Source organism: Danio rerio, chromosome 4 (genome assembly GCF_052040795.2).
Source record: "Danio rerio strain M-AB ecotype USA chromosome 4, GRCz13ab, whole genome shotgun sequence".
In the NCBI taxonomy this organism is placed as follows: Eukaryota; Metazoa; Chordata; class Actinopteri; order Cypriniformes; family Danionidae; genus Danio; species Danio rerio.
The window spans coordinates 32491582-32510847 of record NC_141024.2 but is presented as its reverse complement, the minus strand read 5'-3'; the positions used below and the strand labels follow the sequence as shown (position 1 = coordinate 32510847).

Here is a 19266-nt window from a genome sequence, read left to right as displayed (position 1 = left end):
GAGAAGGTGGCCCCAGTGTCCACCAGGGCCTGAACTGGCTGGTTGTCCACCAGTATTGTTAGGAGGGGCTCAGCCAGGGCACCCTCACTGGTTCTCTGTGGGCCTCGTCAATAGTCTGCATGGTCCAGCGGGCCCCAGACCGGGCTTTGCCTGGGCACCTGTTGGTTGCTGTACCACGAAACATTTCTGGGGGCACCTCTTCCTCTTCCCCCTTGAGGCCCTCCTCCTCCGGGAGCCCGTCCCCGCGCAGGAGGTTGCCCCCTCTGGCCTTCATATGGACATTCACGCTTCCAATGATCCCGCGCCCCGCAGCCGAAACACCCCTGCATCACTGGGTTTCGGTTCTGATTAACAGAAGGTGGCCAGTTGGGTGAGGGGTCATAGGGATAAGAATCAGGATTACCATGTGGGCTGTTAATGTGCCCTGAAATTGGGTGTATGTTGTGACCTGGTGATCTGGCCCCCTCTACTCCCGGCCCTGTCAGTACTGGTAGCTGCAGATTTTCTTTCTTTTTCTTCCCTTTTTCCTTTTCTGCCTCTATTTGCATTTTTAGTAGCTGTGTTTTTAGTTTTTCTACCTCAGTTTCTTCTTTCCCTTGTCTCTCTACTGCCTTGTCTACGTGGTGGATGAAATGGCGAGTCCACACCTCCCCTTCTCCCCCCTGCATGTCTGGACTATTTTCTATGGCGGCTACAGCGCTCGCAGGAACACCCTTAATCACAGCCTGTCTGAAAAATTCTTTACATATGTCAGAGGAGTCTGGATTTTCCCCTGTCCTATCTTCCCACTCAGCCTCACACCTGTGCAGATATGCTGATGCAGATTCTCCAGTCATTATTTTGAACTTTATGCTTTGATAAGTCAATTTTGGGGTGGGGTAAATTCGCCTCATGGCGCTTCCCACTTCAGTACTGAACCTGTTTAAAGGTTCTTCATTTTCTTCTGTGGTCGTGTTAGCTTCCCTTTCTATCAGTTCTACCTGTGTTCTAGTTAGTATGCTTCCCCATAATGCTCTAACATCTCCCAGTGCTAGGTCTGTCCCATGGGTCAGGGTCAACAGTTTAGTGAACCACCTCTGACCTCCCTTAGTAATTTCTGGTAATTTACTTAGCACAGCATTCATATCTGTATGTCCCCAGGGTTTGTATTCTTTCCTTCCTGTAGCTGCCCTGATTAGTGGCATCACTAATTTTGGGGTGCTGTGTAAGTTTTTCATAAACAAAGGCATTTGTTGTTCTCTATTCTCCTCTGCATGTACCCATCTTTTAGTTCTGTCTGACAAGCTATCTAGCTCGGGGCCTTGTGCTCTGTGCTCTCTTTGTAATGCAGCCCCTCTTCCCCAGTCTACATCCAATTGATACCCTGATACTACTATCTTGTCTCTGTCCTCACAGGTACCCCCTACTGATGTGGTCCCTTCAGATCTTACACTTCCCTCTTCTTCGTTGAGGTTTCTCTTCAGCTCTTCCTCCATTTCTGCTACCCTCGACATTGTTTGGTTTACACTGTCTCTTGCGAGTTGAATGTTTGCGGTAAACTGCTTTGCTATTTCCTGTTTTACTGCTTCCTCTATTTCTATCTTAGTCTGAACTTCCTTTAGGGCCGTTTTCAACTGTCTTTGTTTTTTATCTTCCTCTGTTTCTTCGACCTCTATAGCGCCCTGTTTTATCATGAACTTGAAATCTTTGTTAGCTTGTTTAGTAGTAGTTTCTATTTCTCCCCCTTTTACTATCATTACTGGCATCTGCATTGGTGCTGAGGGGGTTTTGGGTTTTTCTTCTGCACTACTATAGGGTGGGGGCCTCTCTGGTGAGTCCCTTTGATCTGCCCACACAGCACTTTTTACTTTGGTAACCATGGCTGCAGCTACCCTGCTCCATTGTCTCAGTCTATCTTCTGCTTTTTCTATTTCTCTGTTTGCTGCTCCCTTCTTCCAAACCCCAGTTTTGTCCCTATTTTGTCTGGCCAGTACCAAATCTGTATCTGCCCTTTTCTCCTCTGTCAAAAGTATGTTCAGTAACTTTCCCTGATTTTTAGTTGTCTCTGTCCAGCCATTTAGACCTGAGAGATATGTCCACTGACTTTCCAATGTTTTACTTATTTTCTTTCTGTCTTTTGGTTCGGTGTGATGTATTATCTGTTTACAGATACCATCCCACATCTCTTTGTATGTTGTCATTTTAACAATGGTTTTGTCTCCCTATTGGGGTCACACACCTCACAATCTTCCTTATGTCCTAATAATCTACACACCCACCACTTAGGAATATTTTTCACCTTTCTTGGTTTGTAATATAACACTTTCAGCATCTAATTATGATTCCTTCATTCACTCGATGTTTTATTCACATGCTCTCAGTCCCTATGAATATAGGGCTCATCAATCACACTCTCCTCTCTGAGCTCCCAGAATGCTGCGTCCGTTCCTACAGGGTCACACTTAAGTGACGGTCCAGAGAAGGTGCGCAGCACTCTGACCTCCCAAATACGGAGATATTCATTCACTCACATACACTCATTCAGGAATCCGCACACACTTGACACTTTAACACAAATTTACACCCTTTAAAGTTTTGCCTTTTACTCTCTTTTAGGTGTTTTTACGAGTGAGTTAACCTCGCCGGGTAAACTTCAATTCTCAACCATATCAGGAAAACACGATACGAGTTTTTATAATATTTCTTAACCACGCCGGGTCAACTCGTTTTTTATTAATTCAGAGTTTTTATAAATTTGCTTAACCTCGCCGGGTCAACTCTTTGACTGCCAATGCGGAGTTTTTATAAATTTTCTTAACCGCGCCGGGTCAACTCCTTTAATTACTAATTCTGAGTCTTTATAAATTTGTTTAACCACGCCGGGTCGACTCAATAATAATCAATTCTGAGTTTTTATAAATTTGTTTAACCGCGCCGGGTCAACTCAATAATAAACCAATTAATAGTATGAGTCTTTATAAATTTGTTTAACCACGCCGGGTCGACTCGTTTAATAAATCAATTCTGAGTTTTTATAAATTTGTTTAACCACGCCGGGTCAACTCAATGATAATCAATTCTGAGTCTTTATAAATTTGTTTAACCGCGCCGGGTCGACTCAATGATAATCAATTAATAGAATGAGTTTTTAAACCTTGTAACCACGCCGGGTCAACTCATTTTAATTGCCATTGTTGATCTAATTCAAATTATTTACGGATTATGTTGGTATTCAATCCCCAATCAACCTTAAATTTGGTAATTCCAATCTTGCAGTACTTTTATCAAAAAGGTGACTGCTTACCTTATTAGAAGTTCTGCGCAGAGGTTGATTTGAGATCGTCCTCCAACTCGACGAAGCGTCTGAGCGAATCCGGGTGCCCCCTCCAAATTGTAGGAAAGTGGTTTTTCCCTCCCCGAGTTCAGGATTCGCTTGAAAGTAGACGCAGGAAACTTAGCTTTATCGAGAAATCAAAGTTTAATAAACGAAGGATCAGATCAACAATGCTGAGCCCAGGAATACTGAAGAGACACCATGAAAAGGCAAACTGGGCGCTCCAGTATTGCCGTACAATTCATAAAACAACAGTTTTTATTCTTGGTTGTCTCCTCCCCACTCTCGATGAGCCTCCAATCCATTATTCGCCTTCCCATCATCAGATCTCATCTCAACCAGTTAGAATCTGCCAGTAGCCTGCAAACACACACACACACAAAACACACATGCACCCCTACACAGACTGAGATACGGCTGATTCCTTGCAGGTGTTAAACCACATCCTGTACCAAAGCACAGCTGTCCATGAGCTCAGATCTCTCGTCTTACTTCTGTGGAAAAACCCCGTTTCTCTAGAAGCGAAGCTTAAGCGATAGGCTCACATTTCAAACAAAGCAATAGGCTCATATTTCAAACAAAGCATTTCATCAGTAAAGAAAATAGTAAAACTTAATATCAATATCAAACATAAAACATCAAAAATATGAAAAACTTAATATCAATTCTGAACATGCATAAAACATTAAAAAATATGATTCCCTCAAAAATATAATTCCCTCAGGAACTTCAATGCTATTGGTGGATTTGAACTATAAATCCACGAATGGAAAAGCTATGGAAAACGCCATAATGACTGCACCTTACCTACGCCTCCGATGAGAGGATAGCCAAGCAAGGGTGAATGCTCCTACATCATGAGAGGCGCGATCCTCCAACGTGGTCCCTGGCCCTTACTTATCCCGCTTCAACAAAAGTTTTACGGATTTAGATATATTTTTTGGGTAGTCGCAAGCGTCTAGATAATTCTAGGAATAATACGACAGTACATTGGGAAGCGTGCAGCCCCGATAGGGAGGACGCTGCGGAGGCCATCTGCTACCTAGTAGGGAGATAAGATGGCAAAGTACATATGGACTAGCCATAAGAAGGGGGAGTACGCATAATAAAAGGTGGTTAGTGGAGAGGGAAGACACGGGTCCTCCCGAGAGGGGGGACTGAACCATGCCTTAGTAAGCATATGGGATCGCCAGTGGGGATCATGCATAGCCAAAACGCGGGCTGACCAGCGGGCAGACCTACAACGTAGTGGGCCAGCAAGTGACTCCTCTGCTGAGTCAGTGCTGGGGGCCTCGGAGGAATCTGCAGGGCTCACCTGACGGGGAACTTTACTGAAAGATAAAAAGGCGCACTTATCTCCGTGTTAGGGAGAATGGCGCAGCAAGCATGTTTCAACACGTTAGCCGAATGGTTTCCTCAATCACCAAGGGTTACCTAATACCCTTGAGGAAACCCGCTCCACTAGCAGATTGTAAAACCTTGCAAATGTGTTGGGTGTCGCCCAGCCCGCAGCTCTACAGATGTCTGTTAGAGAGGCGCCACATGCACGCACCCAAGAGGATGCGATGCTCTGAGTGGAGTGCGCACGCACTCTCGGGGGACATGGGTCACCTCGGCTCTGATAAGCGAGAGAGATGGCATCCACTATCCAGTGGGTCAATCTTTGTTTCGATACGGCACTTTGTACCCTGCTGCCGACCGCCATAACAGACGAAGAGCTGCTCAGATGATCTAAAGCTCTGAGTGCGGTCCTGATAAATACGCAAAGCGCAAACTGGACAAAGTAAAGAAAAGGCTGGGTCTGCCTTCTCCGGGGGCAGCGCTTGCAGGCTCACTACCTGGTCTCTGAAAGGTGTGGTAGGAACCTTGGGCACATAACCCGGGTGGGGTCTCAGGATAAAGTGAGAGAAATCCGGCCCGAATTCCAGGCATGAGTCACTGACCGAAAATGCCTCCAGGTCCCCGACCCTCTTGATAGATGCCAACGCGACCAGCAGAGCTGTCTTCAGGGACAGAAATCGTAAAGAAACTGATTTGAGTGGCTCAAAGGGATCTGAACGCAGGCTTTTGAGAACAAGGGCGAGATCCCAAGAGGGCATGAGAGGGGGGCGGGGTGGATTAATTCGCCTAGCACCTCTGAGGAACCGGATGATGAGGTTATGCTTTCCCACAGTGCTGCCAGCTACCGCGTCATGATGAGCAGAGATGGCAGCCACGTAAACCTTGAGAGTGGAGGCCGAAAGCCTGCTCTCCAGCTTCTCCTGTAGGAAAGAAAGCACAATACTGATCTGGCAATTTCAGGGGTTTTCTCTGCGAGACACGCACCATTCAGTGAATAGACTCCACTTCAGGGCGTAGGCACGCCTCGTGGAGGGGGCTCTAGCCTGAGTAATGGTATTAACCATTTCCTAAGTCTTCCTCGCGTCTAAGGACCACACGTAGAGGTTCCAAAGATCGGGTGAGGGTGCCAGATGGTGCCCTGTCCCTGAGAGAGTAGGTCCTCTCTCAAAGGGATCTGCCAAGGGAGGGCCGTCGCGAGGAGGGAGAGCTCTGACATCCAGGTCCGGTTGGGCCAGAGGGGCGCAACCAGCAAAACCTGTTGCTCGTCCTCCCTGACCTTGCACAGTAACTGCGCGAGCAGGCTCACTGGGGGAAACGCATACTTGTGCATGCCCCGAGCTGTGGGCCAGTGCATTCGTGCCGAGAGAGCCCTCGGTCAGGGAAAAAAACAACTGGCAATGAGCGTTCTCGGGGGAAGCAAACAGATCAATCTGGGCCTCCCCGAATCGTGCCCATATCAGCTGAACAGACTCGGGGTGGAGTCTTCATTCTCCGGGACGTACATGCTGCTGTGAGAGCACATCGACTGCACGGTTGAGCTTGCCTGGAATGTGAATGGCGCACAGCGATTTCAACCCCCATGGGGTTGATATACGCCACCACCGCCGTACTGTCCGTCCTGACCAGCACGTGTTGCTGCTCCCGCACCGGAAAAAAACAGTGGAGAGTGAGAAACACTGCCAACAGCTCAAAGCGATTGATATGTCAATGCAACTGGGTATCCTTCCACAGGCCCACAGCTGCATGCTCGCAATACACAGCCCCCCAGCCCGTGTTGGAAGCATCTGTTGAGACAACAACATGACTGGACGCCTGTCGTAGAGGCACACCGGCCAGTAGGAATGAGGGGTCGTTCCAAGGGCTGAGGGCGCGGCGACACAGCTCAGTAACAGAGACTGGGTGTGTGGCCGCGTGCCATGCGCGTCCAGGGACTCGATTGTGAAGCCAGTGCTGGAGTGGTCTCATATGGAGTAATCCGAGCGGCATGACGGTGGCTGCGGATGCCATTTGCCCCAGGAGAAAAAATTTCAGTGAGACCACTACTTTGCTGTCGAGCTCTCTCAGATAGTTCAGCATCAGCTGAGCGCGCTCTCTGGAGAGGTGCGCTACCATGGTGACCGAGTCCAGCTCCATCCCGAGAAAAGAGATCCTTTGCTCTTTTCCCGGTTGACCTGAAGCCCCAACAGGTGGAGGTGCCGGAGCACCTTGTCTCTGTGCATAATCAACTGAAGCTGACGGTGGCGTGACCAATCCAGAGGACGAACGCACCGGAGGATGCGCTTCTGAGTGAGCTTTCTGAACGGCAGCCTGTGCGGACAGCGGTTCAAAATGCGCAGATCTAGGATTGGCCGTGACCCACCGCTCTTTTTGGGTACGATGAAGTACAGGCTGTGAAACCCGCTCTCCATCTCGGTTGGAGGGACCGGCTCAATTGCATCCTCCGCCAGGAGGACAGCAATCTCTCAAGACAGGGGCGGACAGGGGGCTGACCCTGGTAAAATACACGGCCGTGAACTTGGGAGGCCGTTACGCGAACTGGATCGCATAACCGAGTCTGATTGTGCGTATGAGCCACCGCGAGGGGCTGGCCCGCGCTAACCAGGCAAGCAGAGCTCTGGCGAATGGACTCATCACAACAATCGCTGATGTACCAACGGTGGGGCAGTGCGGAGTGGGTGTGCTGATCCGGGAAGCGCAAGGGTCCCGCGGAACAGCTGGAGGAGAGAGATTCGCTCTCGCTCCGCACCCTAGCGAGGGGGCTCGAGGATTGGGGGAAAGGAGACGGCGGTGCAGCACTCGTAGGCGGGCGCCCTCGGCGAGGAGCAGCGGAGGTGGATGGTTCGTTGGGCGGAGCGGGCTTACGGTCCCACCGATAGATAACATTGCCCATCGCATCCGACTGCTCTCTAACCGCCTTGAATTCCTGGGTGAACTCACCGACGGTGTCGCCGAACAGGCCAGCCTGGGATATGGGGGAGTCAAGAAAGCGAACTTTGTCAACTTCGCACATATCAGCCAGGTTTAACCAGAGGTGGTGTTCCTAGACCCCTAGTGTGGACATCGTCCTCCCCAACGCACACGCGGCGGACTTAGTAGTCCGAAGAGCATAGTCGGTCGCGGTGCGAAACTCATGTAACAAGCCTGGGTTGTACCCACCCTCGTGCAGCTCGGCCAGCACCTGCGCTTGGTAGCGCTGGTAGGTGGCCATCGCGTGCAAGGTGGAAGTAGCCTGGCCCGCAGCCTTGTAAGCTCTAGCTTTGAGGGAGTCAGATAACCTACAGGCTTTGGACGGGAGACAAGACGGACGCCGCCAGGAAGAGGCACCATGCGGGCAAAAATTGACCGCGATGGCGCGCTCCACCGGTGGGATCGCTTCATACCTCCTGGCAGCTCCACCGTCAAGTGTGATGAGGGTGGAGGGACACGCAACACGGGCAGAGAAAGGTGCCCTCCAAGACTGCATGAGCCTACTGTGCACCTCTGGGAAGAAGGGGACGAGAGGCTTTGAAGGCTTTGCCCTCTGGTCCTCTATGTACCACCCATCTAGTCGGTCCGGCTGCGGAGCTGGGGGATGAGCCATCTCCAACCCCACGGCCAAAGCAGCCCGGGAAAGCACGGCTAACATGTCCATCTCAGGATCCGTTTTGACAGCGCTCACCTGCCCGGAGGGGGCGAGGAGGTCTGGATCTTCGTCGGACAATGAAAGCCCACCCTCCGATGCCGCGGTGGACGTCTGATCTCCGGTTTCAGCGAGCATGAGAGCTACCATCTGGTTAGACGGATCACTCCCACCGCCCGAAGCTTGGATGGAGCGCTTGGAGGAGCGGGAGGTCCGCGAGCCCATGGGCGGCGGATTATCTCCCGCTGAGACCCTCAGATCTGCCCGAGTGCCTGCTGCAGATCAGGGGACAGCTGGGGTGGTTCGCCCTTTTACAAGGGCTAGCCGCGATCTTAATTGCACAATGTTCAGAAACACACAGTCGGAGTGCCATCCTGAAAAGGAAGTGCTGCACGACTGTGTTGCTCTTTTAGGAAAAGTAAGCAACTTATACGCCTCGCTCTGGAGGCCCGGACCCAAAGAACGCCAGGCAAGGGAGAATCCCAGCTCAACCGTCTGCCACTCTGGACCGGGAGAACACTCGTTCGCTCGAATTTGCTGATGTCAGCAAGAGGAACCCTCATCGACTCAATCAGAAGACTGTGAAGTCTCTGAAGCGAAAAGGATAGCGTGTGCTTGCTCCACCTGTGCTTATATGCGGAGATAATTGCAATGAAGCACACATGCGCAAGCTTACGCTGCCAATTCATTGGCATTTCATTGGCCCGTTCTATACACTTTCAGACAATTGGCTTTCTGAAACGAAATCTCCCATTGAGTGGATTATAATCAAATCCTCCAATAGCATTGGAGTTCCCCATTCAAGCGGGAACTGTATATTCAAACAATATAATTACATTATGACACAGGTGTCAAATTTAGTTGTCTTTTTCTATCTTAGATTGAGGAGGAATTCAAGAGGATCACTCTGTATTATGGTTTTCTGACCCAGGGTCACAGAGATTTCAGAAAGCTACATTAAACTAAGTTTTGCAATGTTAAATGCACATGCCTCATTTATGCCGTCAAGGGTCTCATTAAGCTTCTTTTCAACATTTCCTCCTTTTCTCCTGTACAGGCTCAACAATTTTGCTGTGTATTGGTCCAACTTTTCTAAGAAGGTTGACTGTAGAGACTTCAGAGTGATCCTCTTGAATTCCCCCTCAATCTAAGATAGAAAAAGTTGAATAGAAAGTACAATATTAACCCTATAAATACAGTAAGAATGACATTAAATGTGGTCTAATGTCTGACAAGAGATGTTGCACTTGAGTTTAGTTAACAATTGACCAAAAGCAACATGGCTGCCACCTTGTCAGGTGAACTGCTTGGTATTTCAAAGGTAATCAGTAGTTTAAATGTTTGACATACCTGGGAAAAATCAAACAGGGCAGGCCATCGAGCATGCAAGTCAATCACATGTAGTTTTGCGATCACATCTTTACGACACAGTGAAAATGTTTTAGCCATCTTCTCAGTAATGACTCTGTTGTTGTCTTTCTTTTTGTACTCATACAAAAGCTCCACTCTCTCCTTTTCAAGAGAGGCTTCAGTTTCACCTTGCGGAAATGGTGGGAGGTAGTTTACCTCTGACTTCCTTGCTTTTTTCAAGTTTTTTGGAGTTTTATCAGCAGCTGACTTTCTTTTGAGACGGTTTACATTTAGCTCTGGTATTAATAGGGTTTTCACCTTTACTCTGTAATTCCCAAGTTTATATTTCATGCTGTTGTGCCAACTATATAACCCATTGAAGACTACCGGGTCTCTCAAACATGGGTGTTTGGCAACCAAGGCCTCAGCAACAAGCTCCCTTTGTGCTTGTGAAGGATAGGCAGCATAGACAAAGATGCTCTATGCCAGTTTCTCCAGAATGCTAGATTTCACAGCAGGATTACAAAGAAAGGTTCCATCCCTGCCGTGGGCTTCATTTGCTGCTTGCAGAATTAGCTCAGTGTCGTAGGAAAAGGTTGGTATTTCAAACTGAGCTGGCCAAGGCACAGAACAAAGAGAGGTGGTGCTGGCTGGAGAAGACATAATTATGGTATCACTGGATGCAGTGGAGCATGACCCAGCATCTTCCAACAACTCAAAACAACTGCTATTAAAGCTCTCCTGGACATGATCCCTTGAAGAATCTTCATATGTTAATGTGATCACTGGTTCAGCAAGAACCACCTTGATGGTATCTTTGTCCTTTATTTTAGCAGTTTCTACAAGAGTAAAAAAACTGTCCATCAAAATCTTGGTCCTGGAACTGCAAATTAAACTCTTGTTCAACTGCAAAAGTATCTTGTACAATTTGCTTCAATTCCTCTACAGTCTGAGGTATTCCTGAGGGCAAGGACAGCTAGCGTATCTCTTCCTGGACTATGACTTTGAGTCTGGCAGACATGTTGATTCTGTAAAATGAAAAAATTAAAAATTTATTTTGAGTTTAGTTATGCAGGACTCAAAGGACTCAGTTTACACAATAAATTAGATTATGAGCCACTTGAAACACTAAAGAAACATTTGTTAATTCACAAAAAGTAAAAACATTATCAAATATTAAAATACCTAATCTTCTATTAGTATATGACGCTTCAGGGTGATGAATCGCTTTCTGTGTATGATGCAAGAGGATAGGAGTCTGTCAATTACAGCAGTTCGAGGACTGTCACTTGTCTTGTGGATTCCAATTCAAAAGTTCTAAGGTGCTCACTGTACCTTGAATGTAGACATTTGACAACAAATGCAGGATGGTCATGCACAATAAGGATTAGATTTAGCTCAACAAAATCTGGAAGTCCTCCGGTGGATCCATAAGGCAAAATCATTCCCACTGAGTAAGTAGAGCCAGGCAGGTCACTGAATTATCAACCTGAATGCATGTTTCTCCAGGAACTTTTTTTTTTTACTGCTTCTTGAATGTTTTCCTTGAGGACATCAACAGGCACTGTGGAGATATTTGAGACACTAAGGGCAGGTTTGAGTACATCTGTACCATGCAGATGGTAGGCCAGCATAAACTGATGTTTAACAGCAAGTGACAATAAGATGTTACGAAAGCAGGTGGTGTGTCGAACGACACGCTTAAAAAAGCTGTGCTTCGCATCAAAGTGCATGGTCCCCAGAGAAACAACTGGACCAAAAGCCTTAATCAGTTGAGGATAATGCTCCAGAAAATGGTGCTTTGGCAGAATTTTTGCTTCTGGAAAAACCTGCAAGTATCTATGCCTGTGTTCAGATATTTTGGTGTCCAGAAATCTTATTGTGTCATTAGTGTGAATTGGAGAAACCACAAGTTCGACGATGTCTTTAAGATCCATTAAAAGATGCCATGCTGGTTCATTCTCTTGCACTTTGAAACTAATCATAAGGGGGAGAAGTCGCAGCAAGCTCCAATTTTCATGAGCATTTCCACCAATGCTTTTCCGGGAGGCAAAGTGAAGTGGGATAGACTGAGGGCTGTCTGCTTTGTCAGTCCACTTGTAGGGGAACTGTCTGATAAGGTCATTCAGTTGATGTAAAGTATTTTTTCTTAATCAGAAGATCAAGGCACAAAGCCAACTCCAATGGTACTATTTCCTCAAGTGATGTTTGTAAACAAATTTCGGGAGGAGCATGCGCAGAAGTTTCAGTATCGAATACGTCATTGACAATTATCCCATCATCAAATCAGTTTCTGAGCAACGCCTATATATACCAAAGCTGTCTTACCTGCAGCATCTCACGACTTCAGCATTGGCACATCCAATCGCCTTAGCCTCGTCCAAACAGCAAATTTCCATGAGGATGACACGGCTCCTCTTGCAAACTCCAAGCCGACGTCCAGCGCATCAGCACTCGGCAGAGCATATCAACAGAGTCCGCGGTCTTAACTTAGGCCCGCCACGCCGCCGCTCTTTCAGACACCGGCAACAAACCTGAGCCGCTCCCCAGTTGGAAACCACCGGCCCAGATCAAGCGAGTGCCAGGCCACCGCTCTACAGGCGAAGCGCCACCATCGGCCAATTCGGCATGACAGCGTGAGCACGTCTCCGCTACGGTCTCATCCACCCCCCACGCACGGAACATTTCCACTTAGTAGCGCCCGCAATCCCTGCTCTCGGCGCGGCAAATTTAGGAATAAAAAGCCAGTCCGCTCGTGAGTGTGACGTCACGCGAAGCGGCTTCCGGGTCCAAGCGCTCTATTCAACTGCATTGGGAGACCCATGAAATGGTAATTATAACGTTTACAAAGCGATTTATTACTTTAGAAAATCATGATCACAATATATATGTCTATGCCTCATACATGATGCAAGTGATTAATTTTATAAATTGTTAAAAATGTTTGGTATTTGTTATGCAGCAAGCCCAAAAATGGTTGTGTACAACATGACTCTGTATAAAACTAACTTATAGTGTAATATGTTTAAAATTAATCATAAACAAATAATTTCTCAACTTACTGCATGGGGAGACTCATGAAATGTTAATTATAATGTTTACAAAGCAATTTATTACTTTCGAAATCATTATCACAACGGGGTATATGCCGAAGCATGCTAATAGGACTCTTAATTTCCCAGTAACCTGGGCTAAGCACTTCCGGCGAATTGAATGCCAATGCAAAGCCAGTGCGTTTAAGGTCTATTTTCTTTAAAAATGAGCGTTCTCCACTAGCTGAGTGATATCGCCATATCTTTATAATATGAGCATTTATTTTACCCCAGTATGTTTAATGGAGCTTATGCGTTAGCCTGCCGATTCTGACGACCGCGTGCGAGTAAACAGCTTCCGTCTCATTTTACGCTTGAGCAACCAAATAAATGCTAAAGTTTATTAAACTGAATGTATTTTAATGACATTACAACATCGATGCTGTATAAGGAACCGTACAAAACGGAAAAAGTTCACAATAACAGGTCACTGGAAGTGTATCAGCATGGAATCAGCAGTAGCTCAGCATATACCCTATACATACGTCCACACCTTATATCTGACGGGCAGAAAGTGATTAATTTTTATAAATTGCTAATTGTTTTTTGGTAATTGTTATGCAGCAAGCAATACTTGTGTACACTCATTTTGTATAAAATTAAACTTTATTGTATAAAATTAACTTTATTGTGTAATAAGAATTTAAAGTGATCATAAACGAATAAATTTCTCAACTCAAATGAGTGGCGGCTTGGACCCAGAAACAGTATTACTTACGTCACCAACAGGTCACCACTTAACAAGTGGAGTCTTCCTTCATGCCGCTTGCATTAACCAGGTTTGTTCAGGCCCTGATGCAAGTTCCAGCGTGAGGCTGCCTCCGCTGATATCACCAACGCCGCAGCCCCTTCTCTCTTCTCTTTTCCTTCCACCTGTGATCCTAGGGCCATCAGTAGCGCGAGCACGCCTCCGCAATTGGCTATAGCCCCAACTTTCTTCTGGCCCCGACGCAAGTTCCAGCGTGAGGCCGCCTCCGCTGATGTCACTAGCGCTGGTAGCTCTCTTCTCTTTTCCTTCCACCCGTGATCCTAGGGTCATCAGTAGCGCGAGCATGCCTCCGCAAACGGCCCTAGTCCCCAACTTTCTGTCGGGCCCCGATGTAAGTGCCAGCGCGAGGCCGCCTCCGCTGACGTCACTTACGCCAGCAGCCCCTCTTCTCTTTTCCTCCCACCTGTGATTCTAGGGTCATCAGTAGCGTGAGCACGCCTCCGCAAACGGCTCTAATCCCCAACTTTCTGTCGGGCCCCGACGTAAGTGCCAGCGTGAGGCTGCCTCCGCTGACGTCACTTACGCCGGCAGTCCCTCTTCCCTTTCCCTCCCACCTGTGATTCTAGGGTCATCAGTAGCGTGAGCACGCCTCCGCGAATGGCTCTGGTCCCTAAATTTCTGTCAGACCCCGACGTAAGTGCCAGCGTGAGGCTGCCTCCGCTGACGTCACTAACGCCGGCAGCCCCTCTTCTCTTTTCCTCCCACCTGTGATTCTAGGGTCATCAGTAGCGTGAGCACGTCTCCGCAAACGGTTCTAATCCCCAACTTTCTGTCGGGCCCCGACGTAAGTGCCAGCGTGAGGCTGCCTCCGCTGACGTCACTTACGCCGGTAGTCCCTCTTCTCTTTCCCTCCCACCTGTGATCCTAGGGTCATCAGTAGCGTGAGCATGCCTCCGCAAATGGCTCTAGTCCCTAATTTTCTGTCGGACCCCGACGTAAGTGCCAGCGTGAGGCTGCCTCCGCTGACGTCACTTACGCCGGCAGCCCCTCTTCTCTTTTCCTCCCACCTGTGATTCTAGGGTCATCAGTAGCGTGAGCACGCCTCCGCAAACGGCTCTAGTCCCTAATTTTCTGTCAGGCCCCGTCGTAAGTGCCAGCGTGAGGCTGCCTCCGCTGACGTCACTAACGCCGGCAGCCCCTCTTCTCTTTTCCTCCCACCTGTGATCCTGGGCCACGTATAGACTATTCCTTGGATTCATCGTCTAGGTACTTAACATGTATAAACTTAAGTACGTTATTAACATTTACATAGAGAACACGCGTCTATAAAATAAATTGCTTAATTAAATAAATTTGATAAGTAATTATGAAGTAATAATAACACCAAGCTGATAAGCAACTTCAGCTCAGAAATCATCCAGAATCCAATGACTAGCTTACCCCATCTATTTTCACAGCGATTCAAGTCGCAATTGCACTCAGTATAAACCATGGAACTCCATTCAAAACTTCGGGTACTACTCAATGCTCCTCGCACTACCTTAAGTTCCTTTAATCCTATCAATTAAGTTTTCCACAGAAATTAAACCTAAAAGTCAGTGGAAATGCGCTATTGTTGCCCCCTTTTTACCATTTCAACCCCTAAACCTTTCCTAACCCTGGTCATTAACCCCTTCAAGGAGTTCTATTATAAGGTTGCTGCTGCACAGCGACCGCTCTCATTGGGGACGCACACCCTATTACGTACTACTGCAAGCACAGTGGCTGCTTCCACTCTAGACACACGCCTTATTACGCTCCACTGCAAGCGCAGTGACTGCTCCTATGGTAGACGTACACATCATTATTATGCACCACTGCTAGCGCAGTGACCGCTCTCACTGGAGACGCACACCTTATTTATCATGCACCACTGCAAGCGCAGTGACTGCTCCTATGGGAGAAGCACACCTTATTTATCATGTGCCACCGCAAGTGCAGTGACAGCTCCCACTAGAGACGTACACCTCATCAAGCATCACTGCTAGTCCAGCGACCGCTCCCACGGGGAAGCCCACCTTATTATTATGCACCACTACAAGTGTAGTGACCGCTCCTACTGGAGACGTACACTTTATTATGCACCACTGCAAGTGCAGTGACCGCTCCTACGGGAGACACACACTTGATTACACACTACTGCTAGTGCAGTGACCACTCCTACGGGAGACGCATATCTTATTATGCACCACCGCTAATGCAGTGACCGCTCCTATGGGAGACGTACACCTTATAATTATGCATCACCGCAAGTGCAGTGACCGCTCCTATGGGAGATGTGCAAGTGCAGTGACTGCTCCTACGGGAGACGCACACCTTATAATTATGCACCACTGCAAGTGCAGTGACTGCTCCTATGGGAGACGTACACCTTATTACACACTGCCGCTAGGGCAGCGACCACTCATACCCCATACAGGAGACACACACCTTATTATCATGCACCACTGTTAGTACAGTGACCGCTTCTACGGGAGATGTACACCTCATAATTATGCACCACTGCAAGTGCAGTGACTGCTCTTACGGGAGACGCACATCTTATAATTATGCACCACTGCAAGCGCAGTGACTGCTCCTACGGGAGACGTACACCTTATTACAAACTGCCTCTAGGGCAGTGACCACTCATACCTCATTCAGGAGACACACACCTTACTATTATGCACCACTGTTAGTACAGTAACCGCTCCTACAGGAGATGTACACCTTATAATTATGCACCACTGCAAGCGCAGTGACCGCTCCTACGGGAGACGTACACCTCATAACTATGCACCACTGCAAGTGCAGTGACTGCTCCTACGGGAGACGTACACCTTATAATTATGCACCACTGCAAGCGCAGTGACTGCTCCTACGGGAGACGTACACCTTATTACACACTGCCTCTAGGGCAGTGACCACTCATACCCCATACAGGAGACACACACCTTATTATCATGCACCACTGTTAGTACAGTGACCGCTCCTACGGGAGACGTACACCCCATAATTATGCACCACTGCAAATGCAGTGACTGCTCCTACGGGAGATGCACATCTTATAATTATGCACCACTGCAAGCGCAGTGACTGCTCCTACGGGAGACATACACCTTATTACACACTGCCTCTAGGGCAGTGACCACTCATACCTCATACAGGAGACACACACCTTACTATTATTCACCACTGTTAGTACAGTGACCGCTCCTACGGGAGACGTACACCTTATAATTATGCACCACTGCAAGCGCAGTGACCGCTCCTACGGGAGACGTACACCTCATAACTATGCACCACTGCAAGTGCAGTGACTGCTCCTACGGGAGACGTACACCTTATAATTATGCACCACTGCAAGCGCAGTGACCGTTCCTACGGGAGACGTACACCTCATAACTATGCACTACTGCAAATACAGTGACTGCTCCTACGGGAGACGTACACCTTATAATTATGCACCACTGCAAGCGCAGTGTCCGCTCCTATGGGAGACGTACACCTCATAACTATGCACCACTGCAAGTGCAGTGACTGCTCCTACGGGAGACGTACACCTTATAATTACGCACCACTGCAAGTGCAGTGACCGCTCCTACGGGAGACGTACACCTTATAATTATGCACCACTGCAAGCGCAGTGACTGCTCCTACGGGAGACGTACACCTTATGCACCACTGCAAGCGCAGTGACCACTCCTATGAGAGACTCATACCTCATCATACACCACTGTCAGCACAGTGACAGCTATTACGGGGATGCATACTTTAACACACAACATTGCTAATGCAGTGACCACTCCCACGGAAGACGCCCTTCTCCTGTGGGAGCAGACACTCTTGCTAGAGACATTCATCATGCACTACTATCAACACAGCAACTGCTTCCTCCCGAAACACATACCTTATAACTCAACAGCACCCCTCCAAATTTTTAAGATCAGCAAATTTTGGGGGGCTTGCACATTGTCTGGCTGCTGTCCTGTAACAAATTGCGTTTTTTGGGGAGCGTTTTGGGGCCGGGCTAGATACTTCGCTCGAATCCCAACTCCTCTTTGTTTCCTTATAAGGGGAATAACTCGAGTTGGGGTGTCTCCTTGAGCTCAGAGCCCTCCCCCCGGACAGCACGCCAAATATGCTTTATACTTAAATTAATGCAAGTGTGAACTCGTGAAGTGATGTTTGTAAACAAATTTCGGGAGGAGCATGCGCAGAAGTTTCAGTATCGAATACGTCATTGACAATTATCCCATCATCAAATCAGTTTCTGAGCAACGCCTATATATACCAAAGCTGTCTTACCTGCAGCATCTCACGACTTTAGCATCCCTCCACCACCCCGTCACCTCACCTCTTGCATTACATTCCCAGGGGGAGCGTTTTGGGGCCGGGCTAGATACTTCGCTCGAATCCCAACTCCTCTTTGTTTCCTTATAAGGGGAATAACTCGAGTTGGGGTGTCTCCTCGAGCTCAGAGCCCTCCCCCCGGACAGCACGCCAAATATGCTTTCTACTTAAACAAATGCAAGTGTGAACTCATGAAGAAACGGTTTAACTTTTGCCACCAATCTAAGCTGGAAAAAAGCTGCTCTTCACAACCGCATTTAGATGTTTGTCCAACTGCAAGAGTGGAGTTTTAAAGGGCACATATTTTAGCCCTTTTTTGAGATTTAATACTAATATTATGGTTCTTCTGAGTGTGCCAATGTAGGTTCAGATCAAAATGCAATTCAGATATGGTTATTATGATGTGTTAAAAAGTGTAAATTTAGAGGCGTGTACACGGGTTGCTGTTTTGGGGTGTGTATTTTAACATGATAATGAGTTTCGACTGCCCGCCCAACGTAACAAGGGGGCGGAGCCAAGAGCGCGTCTGCTTTGTGCACCGTATCACAGAGGCAGACAGTAAGAGTCATCATGAGTGAGGGGAACACAATTCAACCCTACATATATGACCCAGAATCGGACACAGATCAAGCAGAGTCGACTGTTGAGGAATCTATAATCCGAATGTGCCAGAATGTGTCAGAGTGGTACATACAAAATATTTTATGTTTTTGTATACTTTTACAGCCGCTATGTAACTTTGCATGCGCCATCCGTAATTTGTTTGATAAAGTTCGCGAACGTCATGCGTTATGTCAAACACAGACAAGACATAAAGATATCCACAAAGATAAATTTTGCATTGGTATGATTTATTCGTAATTCATAAATATTGACGTTGACAAATATTGGCAGGTGCTTGTGTGGCAATTGTGAAAAAATGCCAACTGAGGCTGAAAATGTATGCTGCAGGGAGATACCGCAGGTAAATTTCCAGTTTATGTTAACGTTGCTGCTCTAAAGACATCGAATGAGATAATAAACAGCATAACTGTGTCGTGTAATTAGGTTAGAAGACGAATGGATCAACTGGAAATGCAACCCTCATGCATGACGGAGCATCCAGGAATGGATCCCGTTTGCTTCAATATTTATTCCTTGCAAAATGCATCGAATATATACAAAGCAGACTATAGTCCCCTGCGACTTCGTGGAGTGCAAAAGTGAGTTTAAATAAATAGAAAGAATAGCAGGTTACCTTGTTCATGATCTGCATGCTCTCTTTCTTTTTAAGCACATTAACGCTGTGTAGTCAATAAAATAGCGATAAAGTTGGTTTTATATCCGCACATTCAGAAGTCCCTGTATTGTTTACCATGATAGTTTAAACAATCGATCGTATTTAGCATGCAAGTATGACTTGTAAACAACATTAAAACTATCTACTTGACTGTAAACAATGTTGTACTTTGTCATTTGCTGCTAATACGAT

At 47.3% G+C, this 19266-nt stretch overlaps 1 protein-coding gene and 1 long non-coding RNA gene across 4 annotated transcripts in view; one reads left to right on the top strand and one right to left on the bottom strand.

Annotated features, from left to right (window-relative positions):
- The window catches only part of LOC148680249 (uncharacterized), a 174714-nt gene that overhangs the window by 87565 nt on the left and 67883 nt on the right, over positions 1–19266 (top strand). The window lies entirely within an intron of this gene.
- LOC148680252 (uncharacterized) lies at positions 14182–17868 on the bottom strand. The gene is made up of 3 exons (XR_015942515.1): positions 17438–17868; positions 16654–17022; positions 14182–15980 (listed from the first exon to the last, which is right to left on the bottom strand). It is a non-coding gene; the product is annotated as an uncharacterized LOC148680252 (long non-coding RNA).